The sequence below is a fragment of the Brassica napus genome, chromosome C6 (assembly GCF_020379485.1).
Source record: "Brassica napus cultivar Da-Ae chromosome C6, Da-Ae, whole genome shotgun sequence".
Taxonomy (NCBI): domain Eukaryota; kingdom Viridiplantae; phylum Streptophyta; class Magnoliopsida; order Brassicales; family Brassicaceae; genus Brassica; species Brassica napus.
The window spans coordinates 2,444,378-2,454,552 of NC_063449.1; the positions used below are offsets into that span (position 1 = coordinate 2,444,378).

Consider the following 10,175-nt stretch of genomic DNA (forward strand, 5'->3'; position numbering starts at 1 on the left):
GGCGATGTTGTTTCCTTACAACAAAATAAAGAGCCAAAGTTTTTCCAAGAAAGGGCAATTCTCTGTCCCACCAATGAAGATGTCAACAAGATTAACCAGCACATGTTGGATAAACTACCAGGTTATACTATTTATATGGACAACTTATTTTTGGCTACTGAAATCGTTTTTGATTATTATTTAATTTTTGAGTTTGTAACATGCAGGAGAAGAAAGGATTTACTTAAGCTCTGACTCAATTGATGCTTCTGATAGATTTTCGAGAAATGACCAGGCTCTAACTCCCGATTTCTTAAACACCATCAAGGTTTCTGGTCTGCCAAATCACAGTCTTCGCTTGAAAGTCGGATGTCCAGTGATGCTGCTTAGAAACATCGATCATACAAACAGTTTGATGAATGGCACAAGACTCCAGATTACAGAGATGGATGATTTATTGGTAAAGGCTAAAGTGATCACAGGAGAAAAGGTGGGAAAAACTGTGGTCATTCCTAGACTTTCTATTACACCTTCTGATAATAAATTGCCTTTCAAGATGAGGAGGAGGCAGCTGCTTATTGCAGTTGCATTTGCTATTACAATTAATAAGAGTCAAGGTCAATCGCTATCCCATGTTGGTTTGTATCTACCAAGAGATGTCTTCCAAGAGATGTCTTCTCTCATGGACAACTATACGTAGCTGTTTCCAGAGTTACATCAAAAAAGGGATTGAAGATTTTGGTTGTTGATGATCAAGGAAAGCCTAAGTGTGAGACAAAGAATGTTGTTTTCAAAGAGATCTTTCTGAATCTCTAATTTTAATGTTTAGTTTGCTGTGTGTTTTAACGTATTTAAACTTATTTCTATTTTTTCAAACAGTGTAGTTAACTTGCAAGTTGGAAGTTTTTCATTTATCTCTCTAATTTATTCATGCAAACAAAAGCACACAACAGACATTACAAGCAAACGACATTGTATTTGTTAACCTACATATAAGCACACAATGGACAACCAAGTAAACAACATTCGGATTCATACATCCTTTGGAAGCACGCAACAGACATACTAGCAACAACATTCAGATTCCATTCCTGACTTCTAACCGATATTCCTTTCTCGAATTCTAATCTATATTCCATTCCTGACTTCTAAGTGCTAGCTAAGTTCGGTTAAGTGACTTACATGTTATTCCAATGCTAGAAGTTGTTTCTGAATGCACTTTGCGTTCGTTTGGTCAATGAGGAAGCTGAACTTATACTTTTTATAACTGCATCTCCTGAAGTATAAAACAGAGCTAAATAAGAATATAATTGTAATATACTCACACAGCAGTACATATTTATTATACTCATAACTTCATACTGCAGACAAGGCGCTAAATAATACTTCTTAAAAAGATGGAAGAAAACCATGCAATCTCGCGTCAGTCTGATATGGCTTTGATTGGTTTCCTAACATCATCTTACTTCTTTTATAATAATGAGCGCCTGCAAAAGAAAACATTCATTCCCCATAAGAAAACAAAAGAAAACAAAAGAGTTTATATATGGCTTATAAAAAAGTTTTGTTAAAAAGTAACATAGATTTATTATTTGGTCAATAGATTACCTGGGATCTTCATAGGAGCCATGTATATTTTTACTGCTCTGGTTTCAAACGAATAGAGCCACTTATGTCAGCTTCCACAGTCTTTCACGCGTTTCTGAGAAGAAAGTGACAGTCTTTCACTTTGAACAAATATTTATGAAATACTTAAGGATGCTTCAGATTCAACATCATATAGCTTTTAAGAATCATAGCATATACTGATATACAAAATCAAAGCTTTAAAACATTTCTTACAGGCCATAGTAGAGTAGAGGCTTTTCAGATGTAGGAGTTAAATTGTTTGGTGAAGCTATAGACACAAAAACGAGTTTCTTTTCAGACATCTTCTTTTTCAATGGAGACAAGATCAACGCTTTGGTTTTGTTGACCTTTCCTTCCCTCCAGTACACTTCAGACACATATATTAGCTCGATTAAGATCAGCTTCACTCAGATCTCTCATCGGAAGAAACAGAGGATCCGTCACATCTGAAATTTTATTCAAAATAAAATTCTCAGATTCCACCTCAAAATAAGATTACATGCAACAAAATATATTTAATCTAACAATAAAACGAGTGATATTACATGTACCTGGGCTGACCTGAGCAATTTTTTTTACAGATCGATTAAGTTTGAGCTGAGACAAGATCCGGTCGGTTGTAATAGAAAGAGGGAGAGAGAAACTCTATTTTCAAGCTGATCTTTTTTTTTTTTGATCAAAAGAGCTGATCTTTCTAAAGAGATTTTTTTTCTCTATAATAAGTTTGTGGTCGAGATTTATTTATTTATATGGGCCTTGGGCCTCAAATTTGATACATTTTTTTGCATTGTGTATTTGTATGGGTTTTTAAAATTCCTATTGTTTTAAAATTATTTTGCCTAATTGACCTTAATTAGATATTTCTAATCTATATTATTATCAAACAATTTTTAGGGTCATCTGTTATAGCTATTCTGTTAAAACACCTACTTAAGTTTAGAAATAAAATGTGGGAAATTAAAAATGTTATCATATATGAAAGTACAAAAAAATATTACAAATTGCAAATTTGGTGAATAAAGATTAAAAAAATTTGGTGAATAAAGATTAAAAATAAATTCCCAAATGTATATGACACAAGTACACAATTATGAAACTTGATAAATTATTTATTTAATATAGAGAAAATTATATCTATTCTATTAAATTCATATCATACAAAAATATAATTATACAAACACAGACATAAATTATATTAGGCACAAAATTATATTAGGCAATATCTAGTCAATACTAGTAAATTAGCAACATGCCCTATTGATAATAGTCGAATCCAACTTAAAATATAACTGCATTTAAAATCAATATTACATGTTTAAATATTAAAACTACGTAATCTACATATTACAAAAATGGTTATTAAACTAACTTTCCCTTTAATTCCTATATTCTCGGGACCATCACTCTTATCAATACTAACTAATTAAAATCCACTGTTACATTCCAGGTTTTGTATATTTGATGAACATACTAAAGTATCACTCGGTTGAATCTGAAATCATTTCCAGGTTCTGTAACTAATTAAAAAATAGTTAATTGTCTCAAAATCACTTTCCAATTAGCCTATATAGATTATCCAAATTTTTAAAGTCACGTCTACCGTATTCTAAAACAAGATTTAGAATTCACGGTTACATAATATATTTGAGCGGGGGGAAGAAAATGACCATAAGATTGAAATATATATATGTATATATATATTTAATATATGTGTGTGTGTTCAGATGCTCACTCAATTTGGTGTAATGTTGAGGCCTGAAAAACTGGACAACAAAACCATAATTGTTATCTTTATAACACTTTTGAAATATACGATATTTTTCAAATGAAATACTTCTACATAAAAAAAAACGTTTATTGCCAAAGTATACTATTTTGTACTTGATAAATTTCTCTATATATTACTATTTCAAGTGTTCAATAATATCTTAAAATTATCAAAAATATAAGTTTTAAATCTAAAATAAAAAATATAATCTTATAATAGGTTATTAATATTTCATATCAATTAATTTTATTTTTATATATTACCATTTTCTCTCTTTTGAATGACATCATAACAATTTCATCAAATTCTACGGAATCACAAATTTATTCAATTTTATGTAATTTACCGAAGACCATATTAACCTATATATATATATATTTAACAGAATATATTTTAAAAAAAAAATTCAAATAATTTTCAAAAATATTTGTTCGGTTTTCAGTGCGGGTTGGGTTTTATATTTGTTTTCTGATATAACACTTTAAGAATCACTCGAGTATGTGGGTCAGATCTAATAGAGTATGAGACTTTGATTTTTAATATAATTACTAAAAATTATATTAATATGTAAAACAAAAAATATACCCGCCTTTTTTAAGGGCGGGTCAGAATCTAGTATTAAGTTTAAAATATGAAATTTTAATGCTTCTAACAATATATAAAAGAGATCTTGGACCAATCTCTTTTGAAACTATTATAAAACATCACTAGATCGATGTGCGGGTTTTATTTTTTTCTACACTAAAATATTCTAATTTATAGTATAACATTATTACGTAACAATACTATTTTACATAATTTTTGTATTTAAAAAAATATATTTCGTAAACATTATTATGTAACAACACTATTTTATGTAATTTTATGTTTCATTTCTGAAATTTGGAATTTATATGGAAATTAAATTAAACTATAATGTTTTGGGATACTATTAAAAACAACAAACTTATTTTTTTTTAAAGAAACTATAATGTTTTGTACTTGAAAAATAATATTGTAGTAAATATCCTATTTTAAAAATTGCTTGAAATACACCAACTTGGATATGATTTAAAAAAAAACTCAAGTAAAGATATCCTAACATTTGAGTTTATGGTTTACGATTATTGTTTAGGATTTAATATTTAGGTGGTGGAGCTGAGTTTATAAATTTTTGTAAATAATTATGTAAATAATTCTTATATATTTATAAATGTTTTGGGAGGGTTAGTTATGTATTTTAATAATGAATTTTTGATATTTATGAAAATGGTAATTATTTAAGGATAAATTTGATAAATAGTATCAAATATGAAGTAATTTTTTTTTTTTTGAATTATGTTATATACTATAACATTAAACCAGTTTGATAAATGTGTGTTCTCTTCGTATATAATAGTGTTGAAATATTTATCTTTGTAACATATATAGGTCATTAGTACGCATATAGATGATAAAAGTGTCTTCATGTTTAACGTATTCGTTCATGTATATATTCATTTTAGATATATATTGTTCGTCCATTTATGGTTGGAGTAGGAGATGTAAAACTTTATATATAGTGATTAATAAACCAACTTGGTCTAGTTTTAAATATTAAAATTGAAATGGTTTCTTAACTCAACCGAATATATAAACGCTAATAATAGTTGTGCAAAACTTTATATATACGATATGTAAAAAGGTTAAATGTTTCATTTATGAAGGGGGTGTAAATCAAAATTTAACCATTAATAAGAATATTGGATTTGTGTTAAAATTTATTGACTAAATTGTAATGTTACATGATTGAAGCATTTAAACTTTTGACCGCTAAGAGATCTAATTTAAATTAAAAAATCACACATGTAATAAGTCACGATTTATGTGCTTAATAAATAAGATAATTTTATTTTAAAATTTAAATAGAAATTGATATTTCTTTCCAACAAAATCTTTTTAAAATCTTTATAAAATGTATTTTTGAAAAGTATAATTTTAAGTTGATATTATCATTAAAATATTTTATATAATTTTTAATTTTCGTTTATAAATCAAAAATAAATTAAATTTAAATTGCTGATTATATTTTACGAAAACTAAAATTTAAATTAATTAATTTTCGGAGATAAATTTTTAAAAATGATTCTAAAAGGATTTTAAAAAGATTTTGTTTGATTTTCTTAAATAAGTATTTATTTTATTTTAAATAAAATAAAGATATTATAAGATATTATAATGAAGTTATGTATATTTGATAAACTTTCTAAATAATGGTCCAACTTAAAATATCACACATGAAATAAAGTTGTGACTTCTATTTTGATAGAATAGATTAGATCTCGACCCGCGCAACCGCATAACCTCATGCCTCCTTCGCTAATAGTCGATTCTGTTTCAAAAAATACAGGAAACCATTTGAGAAGGTCAGAGCTTACAATCATAAACCCGGTCCAAATACGAGTTATAGAGTTATATGTCTTTGACTGAAAAAACAAAAGTATATATACTGAAAAACAACACCACGAAAACACAATAAAATTTCATATTCATTACAAATAAGAAACTGGCATACGAGTTATAGAGTTATATGTCTTTGACTGATAAAACAAAAGTATTCATACTGAAAAACAAATGTAATCTTGATTTTTTCATATGTTTTCGTAGAATGATTTTATTTTATCATTGATATGGGTATGATAAACATAATATATGTAAATCATTCAAATTAGCGTTAAACCAAAAGGAATAGTAGTTTTCTTAAAACATAACCGTGAGATAAGTTGGTTTCGATCGTTAAGGGAATAAAGCAGATTATATTAATGTCTCTTATTTAATATCAAGATTATTAATGACTGAAAAATGTAATGTGACCAGCTCTAGTAGATAGTCCATTTAAAAAAAAAATCACACATGAATGAGAAGTCATGACTTCTCTTTTAATATAATAGATAGATATATAAACATATTCTTAATTAAATCTTAGATTAAAATACTTTTAGACCATGAAATCCAATTTTATAACACGTTTGACACTGTTACTCCTAATTTTAATCTTAAACTAATTTTGATCCGCGCAACCGCGCGGCGCGGATATTTGTTTTCACTTTTCTATACATAAATTATTGTTTTAGAACATAAGTGATATATATTTTAAACGTTATTCATATACTTAAATGGTTATATAACTATTTCAATACAATAATTTTATAATTATAATTAATCAATTGTTTAAAACCGTATGTATTTGTCACTTCTTATTATATATTTATCTTATTGTATTTGCATTTAGTTATTAAACAAATTAATATATTTATGACAAAATATATTTGAATTTTTTTGTATTTAATTTATGCTAAATTCTGACTCGTCTTTCAAAGTTGGATTTCTTTTTACTAATATTTTTTATGCTTATTCATTTTAGATAATATATTATTGTATATACAAAAGTCTAAGATATGTTAATTTTTAGACATGTATTATACAGTTTGTTAACTTTAAACCGTTCTATCATCATATTATATTTTCAAATAAATATTTTATTTTTATGAAAATAAAAATAAAAAAATTTATCAATTGAATATACTTTTATCATATTTATTTCCGTAAAATAATTGTATTTTTTTTATTTTATAAACGATAACTTAAAATACATTAAGTTATTGCTAATATATTTTTTACACAGATTTATTAGAATTTTTAAAATATAATATATAAATATGTATTATATTTAAAATGAAAATATATTATGATTAAAGTAGTTACAAAGATTTTATATTATTAGTTTTAAAGAAATACATGTTAATTTTCATACATGTATTATATAGTTTGTTAATTTTAATCCATTTTACCAACATATTAGATTTTATTTTTGAACATAAATATTTTATACTTACGAAAATAAAATATATAAATTTATAAATTTAATACAATTTTATTTTATTTAACTCAATATAATAATTTTCTTTTACTATGATTGGTTATGATTATATAATAGATAAAATATTATAGTTTTTTTTTATTTTTCATTTTATAAACAATAACTGAATATATTAATATATATAATAATATTTCAAACTAATTTCGAAATTAGTGACAATATTTAAATATAATTTTGAAAATGAAGATCTTGTATAAATCTTTTAAAACAAATTTGTTAGAGTTTTAAAATAAATATATTTATATTTAAAATGAAAAGATATCAAAAGATATTATGATTAAAGTATTTTAAAGATTCTATGTATTATTAGTCTTAATAAAATATATTTAATAAAATTTCTAAGTGATGGTCCAAATTAAAAAATCACACATGAAAAAAGTCATGACTTCTATTTTAATAGATAAGATGTCTACACAGAGTTAAGCAATCATTCTAGATTTCCATCACTTGAAATGGCGGTTATGGGACGTCGCGATTTTTCGGGCCCAAATTCAACTGTTTTGACCCTCAAACGGGCTGCTGAAATTTACGGAGTGTAAAAGAGTCGTGATGCGCTGTTTTCGCGTGTTTGTTGTTCTTGTTTTCTACATTAATCTCGACGCACTTTAACGCAAGAAAAAAATGCCAACAATTCTTGTGGGTCCCACACCATCCACTCGAATTGTAGGAGCGAAAGGATATATGGAATCGCGAATCATGTACTAACGGGTGGGATCATACCAGCACTAATGCACCGGCTCCCATCAGAACTCCGCAGTGAAGCGTGCTTGGGCGAGAGTAGTAATAAGATGGGTGACCTCCTGATGCGGTCATCAAATCAGTACCTGAACCAGAGGCCAAGCAGTTGCACCAATCAGCTAACCAAAGGACCAGCCAGGATATGCGTTCAGTAAAAACGGTGTGTCTTACCAACAAGGAGGAATTTGGCCATGAAACCAATTTTCATGCATTCTACACTCAACAAGGAGTCAGGAACAATTTGAATCATCTTCAAAGCTACTCGGACCAGGAAGATATGAATTTTACAAACCGGAGGTTCTCCAACCCGTCCATCTGCGAGTATCCGAGTTTAGAAGTTGTTTCTAGCCCAAAGAAGAAGCGTTCCGACCCAAACCAAAACGTGTACTTCAAGGTAGATCTCTTATCAAGCCAACAAGCCCAAGAAGAGGAGAAAAGACCACGGAAATCTCAAGATACAATCATTTTACCAGAACCGGTCAAACCGAGCAACTTATGGAAAGATTGGACAATCAACTGGTCCAATTGTTTCCAAACCGAGTTCAACCAACCAGGACATATTCTACATGATCCAAGCCTTCCAGAATACACATCCAACCGTCCAGAAGAGCCTCCCCTTATATTTCCCTACACCAGCAAGCATAGGACCAGCAGGATCTTCATTTACGGCAACTTACCATATCGGTATGTTTTCCCAAAAAGAAGCTCTGAAGACCAACGGCTCTATTGCTTCGACTACTGCCTTCTGAACACATTCAGAATGAATCTAGACGTTCCAAGACATCAGAGTTTTCCCACAAAACTCTCAAGACTCAAGAGAATTATCACCTTCCTTATTTTTGGCCAAGCAAGCCATTTAAGGCCTAACGGCTACTTCCTTTCATTCTTGATTCTCTTTCTAATTTCTAGCATAGTTTTATTGTTTCTGAGCATTATATAAGCTCATGGTCGTGCATTGTAAAAACCACCTTTCAATCCTTAAGAAATAATATTCAGTTTGTTTATTTTTATCAAAGAGAGTCTTTGAATAGAAATCTGTCTTTAGGATACTTGAGTGATTCTTGTGTTCTATTGATTCGTCTAGCATAGGTTGTTTGTGTGATTCAACAGCCATTGTTATTCCAGATTGAGAGAGTCAATCAAACCCACGGATTGAGAGAGTCAATCATTCATCAATCATCTATCCATAAACCATTCCATCCCTTTATCTGTTTAGCTCCTGTTCTTCTTTTAATTATTCGTAAACTCATTGTTTCTCTTTGTTTACAGGTTAGTTTGGATAGAAAGGGCTAGCAAGTCGGCCATCTTCACCATCTTCCCATCCGGTCTCATCCTTACCGATAAGATCGACCCATCATCCATCCATCTCATCGACCCAGCTTCCCAGCCTGCAACACCTCCCGAGAAGTCCTCGTGTTGCACCCCTGTTTAATTTTCTTTTTCAATCTAAAACGATTCTAGCCTTAGAAAACCCATAACTTTTGAACCGTGAGGATCTAAGCCGCCCCCAACACCATTCCGGAAAGCCCTAGAAACCGTCAAGGGCGGTTATGGGACGTCTCAATTTTTCGGCCCCAAATTCAGTCGTTTGACCCTCAAACGGGCTGCTGAAATTTACGGAGCGTAAAAGAGTAGCGATGCGTTGTTTTCGCGTGTTTGTTGTTGTTGTGTTCTACATTAATCTCGACGCACTTTCATGCAAGAAAAAAATGCCAACAATTCTTGTGGGTCCCACGCCATCCACTCGAATTGTAGGAACGAAAGGATATATGGAATCGCGAGTCATGTACTAACGGGTGCGATCATAGCATCACTTATGCACCGGATCATCAGGCAAAGACATAGATATTTTAAGTCAATGAAGGCACCGATGTTGAGAATTCTTTTAGTCTAGGTGAATGAGTCATTTCAAGAGAAGCAAACATGATGGCAGCAATGAGAGAAGGTAAGAGATCGAGTCACCTAAGGACTGTTTCTTGTAGTAGATGAAACTGATTCTTCAATGGTTGAATCTGATGGTTGTTGCACGATTAGATGTTGGACTTCATGCTTGCGGTCGTCTTTTTTATGATGCAGGGTTCTAGTGAGGTCCAAATCTGCACCTGTTTCAGACTCAATGACGAATCTATTAGCGACAATCTATTGAACAACTCAAATATGCAT

At 29.6% G+C, this 10,175-nt stretch overlaps 1 long non-coding RNA gene across 1 annotated transcript; it reads right to left on the reverse strand.

The window, feature by feature from the left end:
• Window positions 1-150: 150 nt before the first annotated feature.
• On the reverse strand, window positions 151-2,048 carry LOC111207133. The gene is made up of 3 exons (XR_002659385.2): window positions 1,822-2,048; window positions 1,588-1,681; window positions 151-1,466 (listed from the first exon to the last, which is right to left on the reverse strand). It is a non-coding gene; the product is annotated as an uncharacterized LOC111207133 (long non-coding RNA).
• Window positions 2,049-10,175: the final 8,127 nt, after the last annotated feature.